Source organism: Lepidochelys kempii, chromosome 7 (genome assembly GCF_965140285.1).
Source record: "Lepidochelys kempii isolate rLepKem1 chromosome 7, rLepKem1.hap1, whole genome shotgun sequence".
NCBI classification, from domain to species: Eukaryota; Metazoa; Chordata; order Testudines; family Cheloniidae; genus Lepidochelys; species Lepidochelys kempii.
Window position 1 is genome coordinate 88,846,373 of NC_136386.1, and position 24,474 is coordinate 88,870,846.

Here is a 24,474-nt window from a genome sequence, read left to right on the forward strand (position 1 = left end):
CGCCATTTTCACTAGAATATTTTTCTAAACCTTGGGTCTGGGTCTGTGACCCAGTTTGTAAGAGCAAAAGCACCTAATAAAGCACCTTTCCCCATAATGTGTGTGAACAAGGAAGCTTGTTTTTTCAGAATAGAATATTTTGATTCTTTGGGATCACAGGACTTGCAAGTGGCAAGTTAAAATGTGTACATATTAACTACCAATTAGAGCTATGTGAATATCTGATTTTTCAGTTCAGTGGCAATTACAAAAATGTTTCAGGATGACTCGCAAATCTAAATTTAATGATTTTTTTTTGGTGAATTGAAAAGTTGAAGAAAAATTGACACATACTGCTTTGTTTTGATTTTAAGCATTTTTTAACATTTAATTTAAAAAAATGAAGGAAACTTTGTACAAAGTCACTTTGAATTGAAATTAAAAATGTCAAAACAAAGCATTTTGACCTTTTTCAAAAAAAAATTGCTTTTTAAAAAAATATGATTAGTTTGGCAAAACTGACATGAATTTGTGAAATGTTTCAGTTGTAGCAAATCTTCATACTTTTGCCATAAATAAGTTTTGGCCAAAAAGTGTCACCTAGCTCTATTACCAATACAATAATGGCAATTTCTGGACTTGACATTTGCATACTGCGCTTGTATTCAGGTTTGGGCTTCCTAACAGGAATTCAAGAAACCTGTTTTTTGGGGGAAAAAAATGTCATCAGCATAAATAAAAGAAAACTTTAAATATCTCCAACAATCCATAAAGACAAAACAATGGTGAGGTCGACAGGTAAGTTTTCTTTTTCTCTTTGTGGTTTTATATATGTTCTTTAGAGGAACAAAATAAGGGCACATGGTTGTCATGGATTACAAAGAACATGGCAACAAGCAGGTGATCACTTAAAAAAAAATGAACCACCACCTATTCCCCCAAGAGGATAAATGTTCATCCACCTCTTGCTCTCCTGATAATGTAAGGAGGGTTTTAGAAGCTGTCGTGTACTTCGTGTTGGCAGCAATACCATTCATACTTCAATTAGCATGGATCACTCACATTTTTTGCTGAACTGCATATGTATTCTGTGTTATTTTCTAAATATTTTTAAAAGACCAGTCCATCTTCCCCTCTAAGTCATTCTTGGTGATCTCAGAGGAACTCAGAGGCCATGTCCCCCAAAAGTCACTTTTCAACACAGTTGTGTTACTGTCATAAGACCAAAACAAAGCCCAAAACCCCAACGATCTCCACTTAGTATTCCCTAAGGATATTCATCTCAAGTTAGCAACAATTCCAGTGTGTCTTTGATTAAAGCATTGCAATTTGTTTCCCATATATCTTAACAGCAGCTTAGTGCAAAGATCAATCCACAGGTTTTGAACTAAACCCCTTGAACCTGGTGACTTTCCCTTTTTCAAAATTATATGATAGCCACAGGTGGAAAATATTCAGTGTGAGAGCTAAGCTAGAAAGCAATGTGTCTGTAATAACATGTTAGAAGAACAGTGTTTCTCAAGGTATTTTACCAATAAGCAAAGTAGTATTTTTTTCAACTGACATTGAACACTTTGGGCATCGATAGGCATGAAAATATTCTTTACAGTTTTTAGTATCAGATATACAATTAGTGTTATTAAAATAATGAATGGAAAACTATTGGCATCTCAGTTCACTGATGATATAATTAAGAATATGGTCCAAATTCTTCATTCAGGAACACAATTGTATTTCTGAAGTCATTTTGTTGGAGTCAGTAGAGTCACTCCAGATTTACACTGGAGAACAGAATTTGGCATATAGTGTAAAGTTAGGGAGGCGAGCCCTAGCCAAAGTCTTTCTTATAATTGTTATTTAAGGGGTGTGTGTGTGTGTGTGTGTGTGTTTGTGTTAATTAAATGAATGCCAAATATTGCATGTTAGAAGACGATGATGGCTCTGGTTCTTTCCTGTATTAGGGCCACATTGTGCTCTCCTCTGGTACAAAGCAGCATAGCCAGCCATAGAAATATTACCCTTACCTGAGTGAATTCCCCTGCTTCTCCTTTTCCTGTGTACCCCAAAACTTACAAATGCCACAGTCGGGACTTAAATTATTTGCAGTCATATAACACATCACACATTTAGATCTGAATAAAACTGGTATATCTCCAATGATTTCAACAGAATTGTCCCCATTTGATCCATCTCTGAATTTAGCTCCTCATGCCTAAGGTATTAACATGTTTATACTGTGCTATAATTAGTTTAGGTTGCAAAGAAACCAATGCTTTGTCAAAAATGAGAACTGCCTTCCAGGAAATGATCTGAGCAACTGATTACACTGAGACTCCACAACTTAAAAGACGATGAGGTGATTAGTGGTGAACCCTGCAGAATGTTTTAATTCTATTTTGTGGCCTTTGCCTTTATGAACTTTCAGAGTTATCTTGAGGAACTTACTTGTCTTGCTGCTAGAATACTTATCATTTATTGATTGTGTCCCCTAGATTAAAGGAGTTTCTACTAAGCAGAAGAATGCATTCTTGCCCAGTTCCATATGGAATCACTTCTGCAGATTGTCCCATTTTCTGCATCTCTCCTCTGACTTTGGCAGGCGTAGGTTATTTGAGTTGCACCCACGGTGAATATCTTATCCACAGATAAGTACTTGGAACCAGGAAATAATGTTATGGATTATAGATCTCCACCAGGGTAGCCTTTAATAAGCTAATTTGTTGTCCTCAAACTGCTATTAAAAGTTAGTCTTTTTCTTTTTTTGATGACCAGAATTTTTTTTGGACCAGTTGCTTCAGTTAATAAAAGGGGAGAACTGATTAAATATTTAGACAATGGAGAGATCATAAATAAATATATTAACAATAGATTTTAAGCTCTATTACACTAATAAAGTTTTGCATGAATCTGTGTAGCACACCTTACTACATGTGAAGATATAAAAATACTATTAAAAGTTGAACCAGAAATAAGATCAAACAGTCGTGATATCATTTTAAATTCAAGCCTGTCACGTTCACTGTCTTTTTCCCCTATATTAGTCTCCAAGTGCCATGGAATATCAAATTCCCTTCCCATCTCTTTTGGACAGGAAAACATGTTATAATGTGTGTGGGCTAGAACAAATCCCTGTCATACTAGGGAAATTTTGGACTTGGATCCAAATTGTGTACTCTAGACTCATCTTATTACTATCAGCTTCAGTTGAAAAGCTTTGATCCTTGGCTGTGGCTGAGCAGCCCACAGAAAGTGTTTTGAATCACCTTTGATCTATTTCAAAATTATATGGTAAAAATGAGAAAGTAACCAATTTTTCAGTAGTAGTGTGCTGTGACACTCTTGTATTTTCGTGTCTGATTTTGTAAGCAAGTAGTTTTTAAGTGAGGTGAAACTTGGGGGTATGCAAGACAAATCAGACTCCTGAAAGGGCTACAGTAGCTTAAGGGGCCATTATAGCAGCCAGTGATTGCTGTGGTGGAAGAGAGACCTGGCCATGTCCTGTTTCCCCTTAACCCTGATCCCCTAAGTCTCTATTACGTTTAATGAATAGGAGCGTCATCCATTGAAATGTAGAAAATGAAAAATATGTACTCTGTCTTGCTGGGAGGAGTCCAGCTTGCTGCTGGTTGAAGACATAATGGGGAACTTATCCTGACTCTGTAATTCCACCCTGTTTTAACTACCTAGTGTAAACTCAGTAAGGAAAAGTATTTGCTTCTTAATAAAAGTAATTTTCAAAGACTGTGGCCACAGACCTGGGCTCGGGATGAGCTGCACTTGGTGATTGTTACATAAGGGGGGAATATGGCTGTATGCCAGATTTGTCACTTTATATATAACTGCAATTTACACCCATTTTAAGGTCCCTTTATGAGAGAGGTATAAAGGAGTTTTAGGGGTTGTGTACATTGCAGCTGGGAGGTGTGATTCCCAGCACAGGTAAATAGACACTTGCTAGCTCACTCTCTTAAGCTAGCCTGCTAAAAATAGCAGTGTGGACATTGTGGCATGTCCCCCACCCCGCTGGGTTGGAACTTGGTTGACTAGCCCAAGCCACCACATGTACCACAAGGTCCAGGCTGCTGCTGAGACTATCCACACTGGGCATCATGCCTCCCAGGGTAGATAAACCCTCTACACAGAGCTGCAGCGTGAACGAGAGGCGTGTGAATTGTAGAGTGCTCTAACATGTTGCACTGTAACTGAGCGGTGTGAACCCTCTGCTGGTGTGAACCAAAAAGTCTGCTGGTGTGAACCAAAAAGGAACACCCTGCTGGTGTGAACCAAAAAGTCTCTAGTGCACACAGCACACACTAGGTATCTTTTAGTTCATGCCAATGTGGGACAGGCAGAGCAGAACACATTAGAGTATGCTACTAGTTTGTAGATAAACCCTTGTGTAAATGAGAACCAGGGCCTTAGTCTTTATCTAAGCAGCTATTGTATTGGGGTTCTTTCCTTTTTCAGGATGTCCAGGTCGTCATAGAGATGTGTCAGGAAAGGAGACCATATTTTCTTAGTCTTTTGTTTAGTTATTGTCACATATCCAGAAGATCAGTGCTATGCCCCCAACATTGGAAGTCTCTTGCAGGCACCATTCAATGTGCCAGACCCCTCAGTCATGTCACTCTTCCTTCAGGGAAGGCACATGGCCACGCCGCCTCCTGTGACGGCACTCTGGGTTCAGCCCCGCTGCTTCACACTGTGATCTCTGTTCAGTGAATCAAGTTGAAAGAGACTTCTGGTAGAGACTTCTACGCTGGCATTTACTCGTCAACTGGAACAGAGCATCGGAAGTCCTTAAGGTAGCGTAGTGAACCATAAGTTAAAGCACAGTCCATTCTGATCATTCCAGAACAATCACCAGAGCAATCTGTAGTGAACTCCATTTCAGGTTTCAGAGTAACAGCCGTGTTAGTCTGTATTCACAAAAAGAAAAGGAGTACTTGTGGCACCTTAAAGACTAACCAATTTATTTGAGCATGAGCTTTTGTGAGCTACAGCTCACTTCATCGGATGCATACTGTGGAAACTGCAGCAGACTTTATATACACACAGAGAATATGAAACAATACCTCCTCCCACCCCACTGTCCTGCTGGTAATAGCTTATCTTCCTTAGTCAGTTCCCAGATGAAATCCTAGACTCCTTCCAAAAGCCAACCATTTATTCCCCCACCTCACACCTCTTAACTATTCTCAAGCTGTGGTCTCTGCTCAGCTTCCCTGCTGAGAGGCAGGGACATCCATGAGTCATTGGAGCTTACATTGTCTCTCTGGCCCCCTTGTTGGGCTGGGGTGGTTTCAACTACTTCCTTATGGTCTTTTTATTCCACTCAATAAGGATAGGTGACCTGCTCACCCATGTGTCTTAGTCTTTCCTGAGAGCAAAGTTAATCTTTCTCTCCACTGGGTAGCAATGTAACATATAGGGGAAACTGAGGCACACATAGGTCTCATAAAATACTACAGAAAAGTCTAATTTCACAGTTATTTAACCACTAAACAAAATGTGTACAGGTATAATGATGCACGGTAGCTTGCGGATGTTATTTGAGTTCTGTGTTCACTAGTACCATGCATCTCTGGATGTCATGTATCAAAAACAGATGTTCTTTGTATCAGTAAGGCTTGTAGCAATGTCTATTTAAAGTTAAACTGAGATCAACTGAAGCCAGAAAGGCATGCTTTGATTTAAAGAAATCAAAGCACATCACAGCTGTAGTAATTAATAATCCAAGCCTAGAGAAAACATGAACAGTAGAAGTCTTTTCAGAAAAGATTTTTAAATACTGTATCAGGGCACACAGAATCTATTGGTATTAAGAGCCCAAGGTCTGCCAGAGTGAGCAAACAGAATATATCAATGAAGAATGGGGATTTCGTGTATAATGAGTCTTATTTATGACAGCTATTGGAAAGCAATTCTTCACTTGAAGTATTGTGGGCATCAGATGCAAAAGCTCTGGCTAATGATATGAGACTAGGTCTTGAGATGTAATTATGTTACTTGCATCATGTATCAAGCAGAAGTATTAATGAACTTAGGCTCAAATAATTACAACTAGTAGAGGAAAGAACATTGGTTTAAAAGTCTGACTTAAAATTATACTGAAAAAGGAAAGACATTGCCTGATAGTTTTTCCGTTGAAGTTAATGGGAGCTTTATCTTTGCCTTCAGTTGAAGTAGATCTTACTCCCTTTCAGAGCTGCATCAGATCAGGGCACAGTTTTGACATAGATAAGACTAATAGTATGAGTAGAGTATTAATAATACACTAATAGTACATTAGTAGAGCACATTATCTTAACGCTATTGTTCCAAAGATGTAGTACCAGATTGCCAGTGGGGCTCGATTTTCATAGTTGTATCTTCTTGTGAAGATGATGAAAGTCTGTGTACCCTTATGAGATTCTGGTGACTAGTGAGGCACTGGTGAACAAAGTCAACAAGGAAATGGAAAACTGCCAAAAATATTCACCTTTAGATACCTGATTGCATGGGAAAGTCTTACTAAACTTTTCACCTCCTTCTATTTGGAAGTCTACACAGCAATATTGTAAAACATCAAATTTCCAATGAAAAGACAATGTGGCTTAAAAAAAATCATCCTGAAAGTGTGTCTTTTGTGGTAAACCTAAAATATTTAGTTTTACCTAAAACCTAAAAAGTATTTAGTTCTGTAAAATATTTCTGTGGGGATAATTATTAAACATTTTCATAGTTATATATGTACTGGGGAGGTAGAAGAATTACAGAGACACAATTGACATAAGAGTAACAGGAGAGTTGGATTCTAGGTTACAAAAGTCATTATCCACTTAAGGCAAAATGCTTGTCGCTGCTGTAGGAATACAAGAAAAAGAGAAGAGGGTGCCAGTAGCATCTTCTTTGAGCAGCAGGCAGGATTCCAAACCTAATACTCAGGAGCACTAGGGAAGGGTCAGTTACTGGCTACAGTTCCAATAATCAAGCCCTAGCCCTCTTGTATGTTGCAGTTTGCAGCAAGTGTTAAAAGAAAGAGGTGACATTCTGTTCCTACGCAGAGTAGCAGTGACGTCCACTCCAGCTGTCTTGAGCCATTTTGCCCTGTGACACAGATGAGAAAATAGATCTTGTAGCTCAGACAAGAAGAAAGTGAAATGCTTCCACATCATTTCAGTTTGAAAATGGAAATATGTAAATTACTTTTCCTAGTGAACATATGGTGTGCACATGCTCGTTCTTTAATTGTCAAATTTCAGCGAGAATTTAGTCAGTTTAGCCAAATTCACATATGATCCCTTGCAATTTTGTAATTTTTATTGTTTTATGACCCTTGTTTTATCTCTCTCCTGCACTGTTTTTTCTTTTTACCCTTGTTTTGTTAATTTATTACCCTCATCTCTGAATTTAAGCCCTCGCCCTGCAGTGAGCTCCAAGAGGGCAGGCCCTTGTGCCTAGATGGTAATCTCTTCTGCTAAGGGACCACTTCCATATTTATATCTATAAAACACCTTGACACTTTTAACCACTTAAAAATAACAAATGATAACGGCCAAATCATCCCTGCCTGCATGAAAAGCTGCAAGAGGGACCTTTCTAATATGGAACTCTCCGTGAGTTTGAGTATTTGGCTTCTGTGGTAAAGGCCCGGGGCTCAATCTCAAACCTGGTGGATCTGCTGCCTTCAGCTTTGAACCCCAGCAGCACTGCACTGCTTCATTCCTTGGCAGTGCCAGTCCCACTAGATCAGAGGAGGTAGTTTTGAAACAGTTACGTTCACTGCTTCATGCCCATTTTATATTCCATGGTATATTTTCATTTCTTTGTGTGCCTCTCTCAGTTCCCCCTGCCCCAGCCTAACAAACCGGGAATAGGGAAGTGTTTGTGTGGTTCAGTTATGAGGTCCCAGGTGCGCATTGTAGAGTGCTGGCACACAGCTGTGACATAGTCATAACCATAATATCAAAAGCTGTGTTACCATCACATAGCTGTGACAATATTGAACTAGCTAATAAAATTTGCAGTACCTACACATCTGTAAACAGTCTGCACATTGAATGGCAAAGTTGAGTTCACTTATACCTGGCTGACTGAACTCCTCTAGTTGGTCCATAGAGCTTTGTCAGAATTGCAGAGTACCTGCTGCTCCTATTGAATTCAATGAGAGCTGCAAGTTCTCAGCACTCTCAAAATCAGGCCATAAGTGGCTGGAAATGCAAATGCTGGCAAGCAGTTATTGTTTACATAATTATAGAGCATTCTCAATAATGCAGTGGGAGCTGCTTGTCAAAAATATAATAAGCCAAATTCATTTTCAGCAGGAAAAATTACCTGTAGTTTACTGCCAAAATAGCCCAGTTTTTCAGCTAGCAGTTAGCCATTTGCTTTCTGTGCAGAGAAGCAATGGTATGTTAGCTCACATGCAACTATTCTTGCCTGTGCTGTGATCCTGTCAGAGTCCATAAGGTAAGTGGGGTCCTACTAGTCTTGAGACCTCAAGAAATCTAGTTGTTCCTGGAAGTGAAGTTGGTGGCTTAGTAGGTGGTACTTTGCTCTTTGAGTCAGTATTCAACCAATATTCCAGTAGTGCTTGAACTGGGCAGAACCAGGAGTTCTGCCATAGCTCCATTTCTTGCTGTTGCCTAAAAATAGTTCAACTTTTCCCTCCTATATTGTTACTTTTTCTGAGGCATGCAATCCCTTTTTCCTTCTCTACTGTTCTGCTGCATGGCATGGAGTGTGTGTGTGTGTGAGTGTTTGTGTGTGTGAGAGAGAGAGAGAGAGAATGAATGTGCTGCTGGAGGTGACATCTTTTGGATGAGACATTAAACCAGAGACTTGAACACTTGTTCTCATAAAAAGTACCATCAGGTCTTTCATAAGTGTAGAGGCTCCTGTCCATATTCTTTCTCAAATAATTACATCATCGTATGTCTGCTTAAATCCCTGACACTTCAGTTAAACATGGTACCACAAAATCTCATGCCTTTGTAGTGTCTGCAGCCAAAACATCAGTCAGATGAATGCTTAAAAGTGAAACTGACTGCATCGATTTTCATTGTCCATGGTGAGAGAAATACACCAAGTAAGGCCCTGATCTTCATGGAATCTGCTAGTGAGGACCCTACTGAGATCACTAATGCAGAGGATTGTGCTAGCACATCCCAGTACAGACCTGGGGCCAAATAGCATGATCCTGTTGACTGCAGTGGTGCGGATCAGGCCCAAAATGAGCAGAATAAAGCGTGAAAATTAAAATGAATGTATGAATACTTTCATTGTTTAATAATCTACGGTGTCAGTAAATGTGTTGTAGGCAAGGGATTTGCTTGTTTAAACTGTAATAAGTTGACACGTCCAAGGAATAAAGTAGAAAATAAAATATTCCATAGACACTTAAGTTTCAATATAAAATTTCAATACTTGTCTTCAGTATCTAGTATTTAATAGTCTTTGAATTTCGTTTTAATTAGGCTTAGGAAGGCACATTTGAAACATTTATATGGTATTTATTACTATCCAGAATGCAGCCTCAATTGAAGTAGCAATAACTACTAGTCTACACAACTTGTATGAATAGTTTCAGCCATACAGGAGCCATTGCTATGATGTTATGTCTCTTGTCACTAGCATGTGCCATTATAAGTCTCAACTGCTGCATATGGTCTGTCTGCTTCCCAACAATAGCAGAAGCACCCTAGGGAATGGGGAAGCAGACAGCAGTTTTTTCTCTTCTTTTCAACAAACACTTAGAGGTCTGTTACTTATTATCTTTTGAAGAAAGGGCACAGGTTTCCACAAGCAACTTGAGCTTGTATCAGCACTGAGATCGCAGCAGATGATGTAGCCACGTCAGTTCAGAAAGACAAATTGGTTAGAAGACGAAAACTAAGTTAATGCTCTGATATTTGGCTGAATTAGTTTCTGCCTCCATCAACAGAATCATTTCTAGTGTCAATATTTGGTTCACTAGACAATGTTTGGGATGTACAACGTGAAGAATAGTTTTAGTAACTTGAAAAAGAAAGGGGGAAGGCTTCCCCAGCTTTCACAGTCCCACCTATTACCAAAACATGATAAAACTATATGTAAAAACTAAATCCATCCAAATAAAACCTTGAGATTCATAAATGTCTCAAGGACATAAGAGCAAACTAGAGCTTGTTGGAAAATTTTCTGATGGAATAGTTTTTTCCATCTGAAAATGCTGATTTGACAGAATCTAAACATTCTGCAAGAATGCATTGATTCTGTCAAAACTTTCAAAGTCCAATTGGAAGGTTTCCTGCAAGCCTTCCAGGCTCCCCCCATACCCTGTTTTCTTGCAGCCTGCCTGGTGGGCTGCCAGGCTGGTTAGTTGGCTCCTCAGGCGGTCCAGTTCCACTGCCAACTTACTGGGCAGCATGGTGGCACGGGGAGTCTGTGAAGCTGGAAGAATATTTCATTCTGGTATTTCTGAAAGAAAATATGACAATTTTCAGCCTTGCAAAAAAACCCCAGTTTTTTCCTTTTCCTTTTTTTTTATCTCGCTCTAGAGTCTTGACATTACACCACGATTTAGACATGGTTAGGTTTTTCTTATGGCTTCATGAAAACTTGCCACACATCTCGTTGACAAGAGACCAAATTTGTTGGTAACCCAAAACTATTGCGAAAGGAGTCACTTTATGGAAAGTCACTTTATTAAAAACAGTCTTGACAAATCTAAAAACTAAAATATGCCAGTTATTCAAAAGCTCATTAAAGCTACAATAATGCATGTCCAAACTGAAGGAATGGTTACCGAAGAAAAGCAGGTTCTGATTCAGTCCTTTGATTTTTCTGAAACAACTCACCATATATACAGATACAATTTTGCAAAGATGTTATATAGAATAATTTCACAGTATGTTTTAAATTCTTTCCGAATCATTATAGACCACTGACTCAGAAATCATAAGGATTTTCTCCAACATTAACATTTTTTAAAAAATTTACAATTAAAAAAAAATACTTTATATGTTAGACAATAGGATGTAAACACAAGTCTCAATATGCACTGGAAAAGCCTGGCATCATCCCAGATGCTGTGCTGTTGTGTCTGTGTCACAAATCACACTTCTTCTTATCCTTTTAAAATTGCTACCTGTGTTTGGTTCCCGTGGCTCTCATTAAAGTCAGTGGATCTCTAAGGCGGGACTCATGAGGCTGGAACACTCTGCCGTTTTTGTAAATGTACCCTAGGAAGTCTAACTCCAGTTATGCAAAACAGAATATACGTCCATCTAGTTAGGAGTAAGTCTTCAGAAATCTGGGAGATCATACACTATTCAGCGTGAGATGATTGTGCACCATGGCAGTTGGTGGGAGCTTTACCACTGATTTCAAAGAGCAGGGGATCAAAAAATTGATCCTCAGCTGTGTCAGTGATCAGCTGAAGGAATGTGCAGTGGGGGTCGCGGGGGAGGAGGAAAACCGGCATTGGGAGACTGAACTCGGGCTCCGGCCACACTACGGCGCTTACAGGGGCTGCACTGCTGTAGTGCTGCTCGTGCAGACACTCTAAGCCGACGGGAAAGAACTCTCCCATGACGCCAGCCCGCGCAAGCGGCGGTAGCTATGTCAGCGGGAGAAGCTCTCCCACCGACAGAGCACAGTCCACACTGGCACGTAGGTTGGTATAACTTACGTCGCTTAGGGGGTGGCTTATTCATACCCCTCAGCAACCGAAGCTGCAGTGTGTACATAGCCCGCGTAAAAGGAATGTAAGAATCCTAGCAGCAAAGCTGGCCGAATGATGGCCCACGCTCTGTTAAATGTGGCCCATATACCAGAGGGGGAATAAGTGCAATATAATACTCCAATGGCTATTTCACTGCTGCAATAACATACAAAAAAATGTAGTCACATAAATTCATTTCCTTCCTCTTTTCTTGCACGTATACATCAATGACAAGACAATTTTGAATGGGTATGTCTCACCAATAGAGAAAATAAATATCCTCAGCTGAACATTTTGTATCACTGCCTCCAGTAGTGAAATATATATGTCAGTGATCTGAATTTGAAAGGTATGTGTCAGCAGCCAGAGCAAGGACATAAATATGTACAGTTAACTTTTGTCACTTATCACAGTACTGACCTACTCTTGTGATATTTCAAAGAATCCATGCCAGAGAACATGCACAGAACAATGTATGCATTAGAGAATCTGTACTAAATAGTTTACAAATTGGAATCTGCAGAAGACTGTTCATATGTTGGGTAATGTGCAGAGAACAAGTTACATCAGTGTCTCCGACAGTGAAACATTTATGACAGCTAATTGATGACCATTCTAAAATGTCAGTATGTGCAATGGACAATTAATTCTGCATCATTGACAAAACAACAAATAAGCTATTTGTCAGCCACTAGGATGATGCATTGAAAGTCTACTACTGATTTAATGACCAGTGCACTATGTGTGTGTTATACAGCAGTAAACATTAACTGAAATTATCCGTTTAGACTGAACTTCATTCTTCAAAATCCTTAAAAAATAAACACATTAACATTAATGTGTCCTGGTTTCATACAGCTGTAAAATGTTACAGTTAAAAATAGACTGGCAACAGTTTGATTGTTTATAAATATTAACTCTTATTTCTACCTAAAAAAATAAATAAATCTCCAAATGGAAATTTTACTCTTGAAAAAATTAAACAGAGTCAAATTCAGACTCATTGTAGTTGGACCCCAAATCTAGTGAAGCCAATGGTGTTTGACCTACTTATACTAAGTCTGAATTTGAAGCACTGGGCCCAGTTGTGCCTACTCTATTCAGCAGCATCTCCAATTGGTCTCAGTGGGAACTGCACCTGTGTTATGGGGGTAGGAATTGGCTTTAAGATTGTATTCTCCATCTTGTATCACATACAATATTATTTCACAGTAACAGAGGCTAAAAACATCTAAAGCACATGGGGGGGGGATTCAATTGAGGTTCTGATGCTGTTCCCTCTACCATGGTATCTGAGCACCTTCTTGAGTCAGAAAATTAAACAAGGAAATTTAATATCTGATGTTTAATGTTTGACTTATGGTCGGGAGGGGGAATGGAGAGGAAATAGAGGTTTCCTTCCCATCCCCTCCACCAGACTAGGAGGAAAAAATAATGTTCACAGAACACCTTTGTAGTTTGTGTGTCAAACAAGAGTTTGTGTTCTTTACATCCAGTTAGTCATACACAGAAAAGGCAACCTTATCACCTTGGATATGCATTGTGTGATGTCCGTTTGCTAAAGAAGAGCACAGCAAACATAAGGGTTGTAATACAAAATACTTAAGCATGGACACCAAAATAACAATCTATAAAACATTTTCGAAGAAAAAAAATTCATTGGTTATTATGGGGAGAGTACACTTACCTAACTGGGTGTGTGAATTAGGGATAGGTACCTCCATTAGTCTGACACAGGATGCTCATCCTAGCATGTTGAGCTGATACTCTGTCCTACCCAACCCCATTTCAGCTACTTTGTTCTCTGGGTTGGAGAAAGGGTGAGTGCTTGCCATGCCCTCAAGAGTGCAGAGAGCCAGGGCCCTATGTTGTGTATGACATTGAGCGTCTGTGCTGTGAGGAAAGAGATTACTTCTGTAAGAACAGTACGTATTTTGCCCCATAAGTATGAGTAATCCCACAAAATCTGAGGTTGAAATGCCAACCTTAACTCCCCTATTATGTTGTAATGTTATCTAATATCCCTTATTCTTTGAAGACACTGCCAGTACTTACAAACATTAAGGGTGGAAAACAGATGGTGTTTCATCCTGAACTCTGCATGTGTGTGTATGTTTGTCATGCTACTGATAGGATTGTAATATAGACCTTTAGGGCTAGATCCACAAAAAGACTTAGGCTGTGTCTACACTGCCAATTTCAGCGCGAAAACTTTAGTCATTCAGGGGTGTGAAAAAACACACCCCTGAGCAACAGAACTTTTAGCACTGAAATGCGCCAATATAGACAGGGCTTTAGTCCTGGGAGCCGCGCTCCTGGCGATAAAGCTACCACCCCTTGTTCGGGGCGGTTATTTTTTACCGCTGGACTAGCTCTCCCCTGGCAATAAACCATGACTACACTGCCCATGCCACTGCCCACCCCACATGGGCAGTGTAGACATACCCCACTGACTAGTGGGGGTTACTCACCTAAGGGTATGTCTCCTTCAGTCTCTCCTGTGGAAGCTGTCCCACTGTGTATAAATTAATTAAATATTCATTGGAGCCTGACTCTCCCACCTCTGATGTGAGTGCCCTCACCACGGGGCAACAGAGTCACTTTCACACTGTCTCTGACTCAATGAATTATTAATTATTTATACAAAGTGAAACAGTTGCAGCAGGCGAGCATGAGTGAGATATAGCCCAGTGGTTAGGGCACTCTCCTGGAAGGGGGAGATATAAATTCAAATACCTGCTCTACAGCAGGCAGGGGGAATTGAACTGGGGTTTCACACAATCCCAGATGAGTGCGCTAACCACTGGGCTAAAAGTTATGGGTGGGGGACCACCACCTCATGCAGTGGAAGCACTTCTTAGAGGAAAAAACCCCTGCCTAAAATGACTAATTCCAGGAGGGAATTCACAGCAGAGAGTCCCAAACACAGATAGGTGCCTCCCTCTGGCCTGAATTTAGGCACTTAAGCCCCACCCTTCAAAGGGAGTTAGGTCACACTCCTCTCCTTGTTATTTCCTATTGGCTAACTTAGGCACCTCCCCATTCAGTGTGCTGGCTTTTGTGGATCACAGCCTTAGGCACCTAACTCTTCCCATGCATTGTACAGGGAAACTGGGTGCTTAACTTGAAGCTGTGGATTCTGCTTGGAAGGCAGAAGGACCCTAAAAGTTAAGCATTGTAACACCTAAGTCCCTTTGTGATCTAGCCCTTCGTGATTTTAATATATCTACCAGCCTTAGGTAGTGTGGGGAGGGGTTTATATGTTATAGGTTTCCCTAGGCATATCCATAAATTTTGCAAGATTTTTAGGAAACTTAGCTAATGAAAGAAATTTCACTGCAGACAATAAGTCCATTATATCAACTAGTGTGATGGTTAAAGCTGCTTGGACAAAGGAAATGAAATTATGAAAGAAAAAATCCTTTTCCTTGAGCACATCTGTTTGTAGTCATATTATTTTATAGTATATGTCAGTGGTATTGCAAAATTACATATTCTTCCAAGTGTTACAAGCTAAAAACAAACAAAAACCCCACACTGAATTGTCACATACAATTCCTTTCTTACTTAATTTCTATCTGGAGTTCTAGCTGCAGTGTACAGTACAAAATATGTGTTTAATTATGTATGCGCTCTTAAGCTGTATGGAATTTTTCCTTTACCAAACACATAAGGATCTATTGTGCTACTTAAGCAAGGGTTATTTTATCATTATTTACAATAATATCCCCATCTATTGCTAAAGAAATGGACTAGAGTAACAAGCTATTTACACATATTGTATGATCTGCATTGAACATGCCAGGAAATGGTATGTATCATATCCTTCCCATAGCTTATTATTACAAGATTTTGGAACAGTTCCCACTCCCTTCTGATGCATATTAAGAAATAGCCAACAAAAATCCACTGATGTCTGAGTGTTGGGGAAATGGGATATTGTCCTTCCACACTCTTCATTTTAAAAAAGTACACTCAAATTCCTTTCTAATGGTTTTCAGCCTTCCAAACACTTTGCCTCCAGTATTTACAAAGCTTTTTATTAAATCATCGCCAAAGGAAGAAAACAACATTTTAAAAAATCTGTTGTTTTTTAAACAATTAGGCTTTAAAGTGCTGTTTTCCCACTTAAAATGGTCATTTTTCCCATCACCACCCACTCCATTCTAATGAAGCTGTCATGGTTTTCAAGTCTAAGACAGTTAAATCACTAAATTATAAAATGTAAGTTAACCTTACATCTAAGGGGTATTAGCTTTATGTTGCATCTAAAATTCAAGCTGGATGCATGTCTCTTTTTCACCTTGGGGATTTTATTCCATGTGTTGCATTTATTTTTTCCTTGCACTTGTCCCATCATTCTCTAAGCATCAGTGCTGCTTTAATGGTCAAAGATAAATGAGATTTACTTAGATTGTTTTATTTAGTTTGTTTTATGTTGTATCCAGAAAGCTTATTTTCTTGTAAACCACTGATAATTTCTCTTTCAACTCTCTTTCCTTACATTACTACATTACGCACACCGTAATACTTACCCTCCTCTGTGAAACATATCGTGATTTGTCTCCTCCTCCATCAGATGGTGAAGCACAGCAGTTTCAGGAAGACACTGAAGGACCAATTCCTTCCTTCGTCTACAATAAATCCTTTGCTCTGTAATAAAAATACCACATTGCACAACTGAATTCTTGAACTATCATTCAGTCTTAGGGCTGTGGCTCGTTCAAGACCAATACAAGGGTTTATATTAGTATAAAATCAATGTTGAGGTTATGGCACATTCTACAAAATCGTACATTTGTAGGTAAGGATGAGAACTTCTCTCTAACTTGATACCATTGTCTACACTATAATATTGCAGGTCATATACTGTTTGTGACATCACTCACTAATGTGAAATCATTGCACTATATATAAGCACAAGTGGAAAAGATAAACTTTAGCTTTTTGTTTTTGTTTTTTTTTGGCTTGCATTGCAATCGTAAAGTTGCTTGCCATAATTTAAAAAGAGAACTAACCCTTAGAAATGTATGAGATTGGTGAATTACCTTGGGCATTATTGTGCAGCATATAAATGCACGTTTAAGAACCTTTCAGTGATTGGATTATGAATGGTTGCACTTAAGGATCTTTAAAAATTCACATACTACAATGGAGTGTCTGCTTTATTAGGGTCTATTTACATATCTTGTACTCTGGGATTTTTATATGGAGATTAACTCAAATGTTTTAAGTAAATTCAAAGTTAATAGACTTTAAAACTGCATACTATTTGCAGTAACTTTTCCCTAAAAATCACTTGCTAAACATTAAACTGTTTGCCACATCCGCTAATAGCAGCATGCTCAATAATACATTTCAGTTAATCACTTTCACCATAAAATTCTGTGAAAGTTGTCCTCCTAACGCTGATTACTTGACTTCTAGATAAATTAAATGTATTAAAAATGTAGGGTGGGATTTTAAAAAAACTCAGCATCTGCTAACTCTGCTCCTACAGATGCCAGTGATAAAATTCTCATTGATTTCCATGGGAGCAGATTAGTTAAACCAACACTGAGTTTTTGAAAAATCCATTTACAATTAAGAGAATTCCTGAATGGGAGCCTCTGGCACAAACACAAGAGGCATAAGGGTTGCACAGCACAAGGAAATGGAGATTCATTGTTAAAGGCAGGAGCAAGAGACATGCAGTGAAGCTGCATGAAACTGTCATAACGCAACCCAAAACTGGGTCAAAATCACCTAGTTTCAGCCTTTGCAAATTGTTCAAGTGAACCTGAATGAGAATTGCATTGATGTAGGCCAAATTTCAAGCAAGCTTCTTACTACCCACAGATGGGAGAGATTTATGGTTTAAGCTTAAACTCAACATTCTTTGAACCTGAAACTCAAAGGGGGCACTAACCCACTTGGACCAAAACAACACAAGTTCTCTGAACTCCTGGGAACTGAAACCACAGTTACATACAGCTCTTGCTGGCAGTGTTCCAAACAGAGGGAATGGCATATCAAAAGGATGAAACTTTCAGTGGCAATACACAATCCTAAAGAGACCCAGTCTCTGGCTGGAGGTAAGGTTGTAGGCTGGGTTACATCAGGCTTTTGAAAAGGCAATAAAAGACATTTAAGAAATGAAGTCCCAAGTGTGCTGACTGCTTACTGCAAGGTGAGAGGGATAATGGGAAGGAAGAGATCCTTCAGACTCCCAGCTCACTGACTGAACACTGCCTTTAAATCAATCATCCACCAAAATGCTTCCAACCGGATGTTCCTTGATACTGCTGCTTAATGAGACTGATGTGTATTTTTAATGTGACTCATCTTCTTGCTCTGGCAGTTGTACAGATACAAAGGGGAAGGCTGGGGGACTACAAAAGAATTAAATCAATACTGTGAAGTGCTAAAGCAGGCTTCATACTGAAAATTGCTCTCTGCCACATGGACCAAGACATTGTAAATAAACACTTCCAGGAAACTATCTTCTTAAATCACACCAACACAGTGTGTCCAACTGTGAATTTGGGATTTGTGGTAGAAAACAATAAATATGAAGGGCTGTATTATCTTTCTCTGATGAATATATTGTGTAAGACGTACAGGTAATATATGCATGCCTGCCAGAGTAATTATTAACTTACTCTACCCCTGTGTACAACACACTGGACAGATCCTCCAAGGACTAATGTAAAAGGGCACATTTATTAAAAGTGGAATGCATTATCTGCACAGCAATGAAAAACAGTTGTTCCTACCTTCCTGATAGGTCTATTGAGAACTGCGCTGATGGAATGAAGATGGAAATGAACTGAGCTAGGCTTTCCAAAGGCTTTCCAAATTAGTTGCAAGGAGCGGCAGAATCATCTCTTCCCCTCCCCCCGTCACCCCCCCGCCACACACACACACTTTAATGAGATACCAAAATTGTACTGAAACAATAAGGTTCTCAGGGAAACCCTAGAAATTTCAGGAATAGAACTTTATATGCCATCTTATTGGCTTTATTCTCTGAACTTCTGAACAGATACAACTGCTGCTGTACCCAGAATATGTAATAAAGGCTTTTCAGGAAAATGAAGTAACATGTAGAAAAGCATTTGTAAACCAGGGACAATATTATACGCTGCATGTTGGACAGAGCCTCTTTGCTGCTGGATCTCCCTGTAGGAAATCTGTCTGGCTATCCAGAATTCCTCTTGTGGGGTATCTAGACCAGTGCTAGTTCCCCGAGCCTTGAAGCGGATGCTGCATGTTCTCCTGATCTGAGTCCATGTCCCCTAATAAAGTTGTGACCTACAGGAATGCTGGTAAGAGATGAAACTGAATTGAAACATAACTTTTAAATAATTTAATCTACCCCCTTAAATCTCTGTGCAGACTACAGTAAGGATTGGCCCACTATTGTACAATTGCAATATGGATTTTTGTTTGTTTCCTTTCTCTGAGGCTGCTATCAGAGGAATATAATCAGAATGGAAGGATTGAAGGTCTGGTCTAATGTGACACCTCATATTCAAGACTAAAATAACTTTTTCAGACTTCTCAATAGTTTATTTTTCTTTCACATGTACGAAAAGTACAATATTAACTGCAAATGACTCCAACCCTTTCATTTAAGGTGCCGGTTCAAGTTTGTCCTCCTTGTTTTCAGCAACATCTGTGCATTTGCTTCTGCCTGTTCTGTGCTGAAACTGTTGTTTCAGTTGCTCCTCTTCACTTTCTGTGCTTACTCTCACAGTGGTTTTCTCTGTCCTCCACAATCCAGCAGGACAGTGGGGTGGGAGGAGGTATTGTTTCATGATTTCTGTGTGTATATAAAGTCTGCTGCAGTTTCCACGGTAAACATCTGATGAAGTGAGCTGTAGCTCACGAAAGCTCATGCTCAAATAAATTGGTTAGTCTCTAAGGTGCCACAAGTACTCCTTTTCTTTTTGCGAATCTTGTCACTGGTAGTGCAAACTGCTCAGCTGGTGTCCCTGTAAGATGGAACTATTTCCATGTATCTCTGTCTCTCTGGCCTTCCATCTGAAATGTACTTATTTTGCCTGTCATGCCACAGACACTTTGGAAAAGGAGCCCTGGTTCTTTGCAATCCTCTCTCACTTGAGACCTAACAAATTTGCTCCACCAAACATCTCTTACAGGATATATAGCCAGAAAGAGTAACATGTAAGGTATCTACAGAAAGCTTGTAACTTGTCAAGATTCATAACCACTGCAAGATGTACATATATGTAATATTTAAGGAATAATGTATTTGAATTGAAAGTAAGCTTTATGAACCTGCAGTAAAATCAGTCACTGTGGGGGTTATGTATCTCCTTGATGATCCATTCAAGGAAGAGAGAGTTGTTACCCTCTCTCAGCTGGTGAGGTAAGGCAAAGTTCTGGTGTCTACCCTTCCCACATGCCATAAAAATCAATGGAAAACTATCAAAGACCATTGCAAAGTAGCAATACCCCTTGGAAGTAAAAGAAACACTAAAGCTGACAGGAGATCACCTTGGCTATGAATAAAGACTGTTTCAGTAACAGAGTATAGGGAAAGGTACTCTGGATTCACTTACTGAGGAACCCCCTTAATGAGTGGGGGGGGGAGACCCTTTCTTGTCCTTGAGAAACCTGTCAGCTCTGAAACAGACTGAACTTCAGAGAGTGTGGGGGCAACCTAATATAGGAAAGGTAACTACTGATAAGTGTAGACCCAAGTTCACGGTTTATGGTTTTGTTCTGTGCTGTAACCATTTGCTTCCATCACTTTCTCCCATCTTTAGTTAAACCTTTATTCTTTCCTAAAAAAAACCCTACTTTTGTTTTATCAGAAGTGCTCACAAGTGCTGTCAGATTTACAGGAGGGGTGGTTTCAGGTAAAACTAGTAAAATGGATTACACTGCACTTTGGGTGCAGAGGATCTGGAATTTCTGTGAGCTGTCAGGGGCTGGATCTCACAGAGGAACAATTCAGAGGGACTCATGGATTGGGGTGCATCTATTGTTACCCTGCAAGGCAAAGTTAGGGCAGGCACAGACCGGAGGAGAGTGCGTAAGTGGCTGTAAGGCTGGTGGTGGTACGGAGATGACACCCAGCTAACCCAAGAAAGACAATCTCTCGCTGGTTGCAGCAGGTAACAAGATGACTTTCAGTGCTGGGTGCCCTGGGAACTGTCATACCTATATCTCATAATTACTCGCCTCCTGCTACTAACAGGTTGTTTAAAACAGGTTGTTTTTTAGCAAGGAGAAGTTGTTTAGTACTGTTTTGTTGTTTAATCATTCAATTGTATAATTTACAGCAGTTCTGGAAAGCATAGGGAAGGTAATGTTAAAAATAAGGGTATGTTTTAATGGATGTAAATTAAGTACTTAGGTAATACAGTATATGTCTTTCTTCGATCCAAATAAATACGCTTGCATGCTAATCATTTGTTTTTATGGCTCTCAGCACAAAGGGGTCTAACCTGGTTACAGGTTTATGTGCTGCTCTAATATAAATGTTAAATATTTGAAATATTACACAGGTACTGGCTGACTCAGATGTCAGTGGCATTACATGTTTCTGAAAGATTAAAAAAAAGTTTGAGACTGATACCTTCCCTGAAGGCAAAGGGCAGTATGTACAGTCAAAGGACTTATTTGTATTTTCATCGTTAGCTTTGTGGGGCAGGGGATGTCTTTGTTCTTTCTTTGTACAATGCCTACCACAATGGGAGTCCATGACTGTGCCTCCAAGGCACCGTGGTAATACTATTAATAATATCTTTGCATTTTTATTGATCTGTTTTGCGTTTTGGACTATAGACTTTCTCTCCCATTATCAGGAACACTATCCATTGGAGAGAAATCAAGGTCTGAGGTTTATCAGATGGGACGTGGGATAAGCTTCTTAGCGGTAGGTTCTGAGTGTCCCAGCAATAGAATCCTTTGAGGGGTGGACTGAGCCCCCTCTCTCCCGCACTGGATAAAAGTGGTATTTAAGGGTTCAGGAGATTTCAGTTTATGGGGTCTTTCCTCCCCCTTCCTCATCAATATGTAGTCTACAGGTGAAAGGGCCATACACCTGAGGTGAAATTCTGGCCCCATTGAAGTAAATGACAAAATTCCGATTCATTTTAGTGGGATCATGACTTCCTCCCCAAGTTGTTTCCTCCTGTCTTAGCAGCAGACACTGTGTCCCTCTGGCTTCTGTCCCAGTGGGAGATGTCAGCCAGCTCTGCTTCCAAGCTGCAGACATAAAGGCTAGCTGGCTCCTCTCTCAGCAGCAGACATGAGGACCGGCTCCAAGCCCCAGAGCCCCTTAAGGTCACAGACTCCATCCTTGTGTTATGAGATTTGCTGGGGAATTTTTTTGAAGGTTCATAAATGTAATTCCAGTCTTGTATACAGCTACATATTCTATTGCAGTAACAACCACGTGGAGAAACTGAAGAAAAAGTTATACAAATTGAGCTGCTTTTCTTCCTGAGGCATCTGACTCTGTACTGAAATGTTTTCCAGTACCCTGTACTGACTATTATATTTTCATCACTTTAGTTGAAATATATTTAACCATTTTTAGAGGAGAAGCTTTCTTAAAACAAGCTGCCTCCCACTCCCACGCACTCCAGGGAGTTTATTTCCTTGATTATTTTTATTGTTGTTTTTTCCCTGCCATTTACAAATGTGGATTTTTCTTTTCCTTTGTGTACCCACTGCCACTCCTAGCCTATTCAGATAGCATCTTTTCTTCTCTCATACACTCCATGCCAATCCTCAATACCGAATGCCTTGCAATCCACTTCAGCGAAGAACAACCATTCATTCATCCATCCTCCTGCCCGTTGTAGCTTATTTTGTTCCTCAGTCTTTTCTTTCCCATTCTTTAGTTGTCTAACGTGCTTACCAATATTTTGTAGCCTCACAGCGTTTACAGCTGCACTGGTGCTGGCCGGTGCTTCTTAGCTGCCTGACTAAATCTGCTGCCTGTTGTTCCCATATTATGACTTATCTGTTTCCATTATTGCTAATTTGTGGGTATGCACAGTTAGCTGGAAACCATTCTTGAGCATTAATTTATTTTCTTGAGCAGTATTAGAACTTCCATAGCACTAGCTGAACAAATTCCCTCACTGATTTCCCCTTCCCAATTCGTTTCATGCTCTGCTTTCTAATTTCTAGTTTGACTCAATCTTCATTTCTTTCCTGATCATTATAGCTCCTCACAGCTAGCATTTTATATTCCTGACTTTAAAAGTTTCTTTCCTTTCCTTTCCTTTGCTTTCCTTTCCTTTCCTGAGCTCACTAAATCTCCTTGTGTCCATTTTCTTTTCCATTTATTCAACTGCTTGCCCCACTGAGAGCTTAGTTGTCCTAATAAGGTTCGTGTTTTCTCATTTTTTTCAGACTTTGAAATTTTTAAGTGATGCTCCTGTTCCTGACTTTATTTGATTATTGAATGAAATAATTGCTATTGTCAAGACCATATTCTGCTCCACACTGCTTGATCTGAATTCCTCTGATATTTCAGTTCCAAAAGGTAAATGAGAATAGCGAGGAAATAATCCCAGCCCAGACTCTAAGGGATTTATTCAGGGAAAACATATCTGAATTATTCCCACCAGATAATGTACCAATAGAATATCGTGGTTTCCTATACAAAGGTTAGCATGCATTTGCAACATCTGTGATGGCACACAGCTCAGTGGAATTAGGAGCACTCTGTTGAGCCATCACTTAAAAATCAATTCATGGTGGTCTCGGGCTATGTTTTTGTTCTGGCACATTAAACAGAATGAAGACATATGTCTGAATTTAAGACATCCTTTTGGTTCCCTATACATATGAGCCAGCCGAGAAATTTGAACTATTTCAAAGCACTAAAAAAGAAATTGTAGGCACATCCTTTGTTTAGGCATATATTTTTAATTATCCTGCCTTTTAATACTCTTCTCCATTTGAGTATAATCAGACAAAATAGATCCTGCTGGGCATTGTCATGCTTAATATAAGTAAGACTGAACATCTGCAAATTTGGCGACACTGTGGCGCATATGATGCACCCGTGGCTGAGCTACATTCTTATAGAATTATAACACCACATGCAGCTGTAATAATGTAATTCTCTGTTTACATTAGTTCTACCACTTATGCTAAACTTGCCTGGGCTGAGGGCTAAGCATTTACCTTGTCTGTAGTGAAGAAAACTAAGAGAAAACAGGAGGGACAGAAAATATCCAGCCAATATTATATTTTGTTTTACTGTACATCCAGACATTTCAAGCATATACTGTAGGGGGTGATTTTGATCACACTTACTCCATTTCAAATCAGGAGTAGCACTGTTGAAGTCAGTGGCATTATCCGAGTGTGAAACAAGAGCGAGTGAGATTAAATATTAGGCTCATAATCTCTTTCCCTTCTGTTCTTTTGGTACTACAGACGCCCCAAACAATGTCAGCCTCCAATCCTGGAATGATTTGTGCATGTGCTTAACCTTACGCCCTGTGAGTAGCTCCATTGACTTCCATGGAACAAGTCACCGTGCGTAAAGTTAAACATGCGCCTCATCCTTTGCAAGATTGGAGCAAACTGGATTCTCCCTTATCCCACATAAACCTGACCAGGACATATATCAAAGGCAAGGACTAAAAGTGTGATCTGAAATGTGTGTGTAATGGGGAAAGGTCTTTTTCTTCTGGCCTACCGTTTCCCCCTTTAATTCCAGTCACTATCAACCAAGCAATCTCTCACTGGGTCAAATCTTGCATCATCAGCCAAGCCTCAGAGGTTTGTCAGAGGTACAGAATAAGTAAAGAGCTAAATGTAGCTCTATT

The 24,474-nt window shown here is 39.6% G+C and overlaps 1 long non-coding RNA gene across 1 annotated transcript in view; it reads right to left on the reverse strand.

Annotated features, from left to right (window-relative positions):
* Positions 1-4,312: 4,312 nt before the first annotated feature.
* LOC144930750 (uncharacterized) overlaps positions 4,313-24,474 on the reverse strand; it is a 47,339-nt gene continuing 27,177 nt past the window's right edge. Inside the window, exons 2-4 of the long non-coding RNA XR_013636079.1 lie at positions 16,201-16,318; positions 10,360-10,419; positions 4,313-7,068 (exon numbers count right to left, since the gene is read on the reverse strand). This is a non-coding gene — a long non-coding RNA (uncharacterized LOC144930750). The remainder of the gene's footprint in view (positions 7,069-10,359; positions 10,420-16,200; positions 16,319-24,474) is intronic.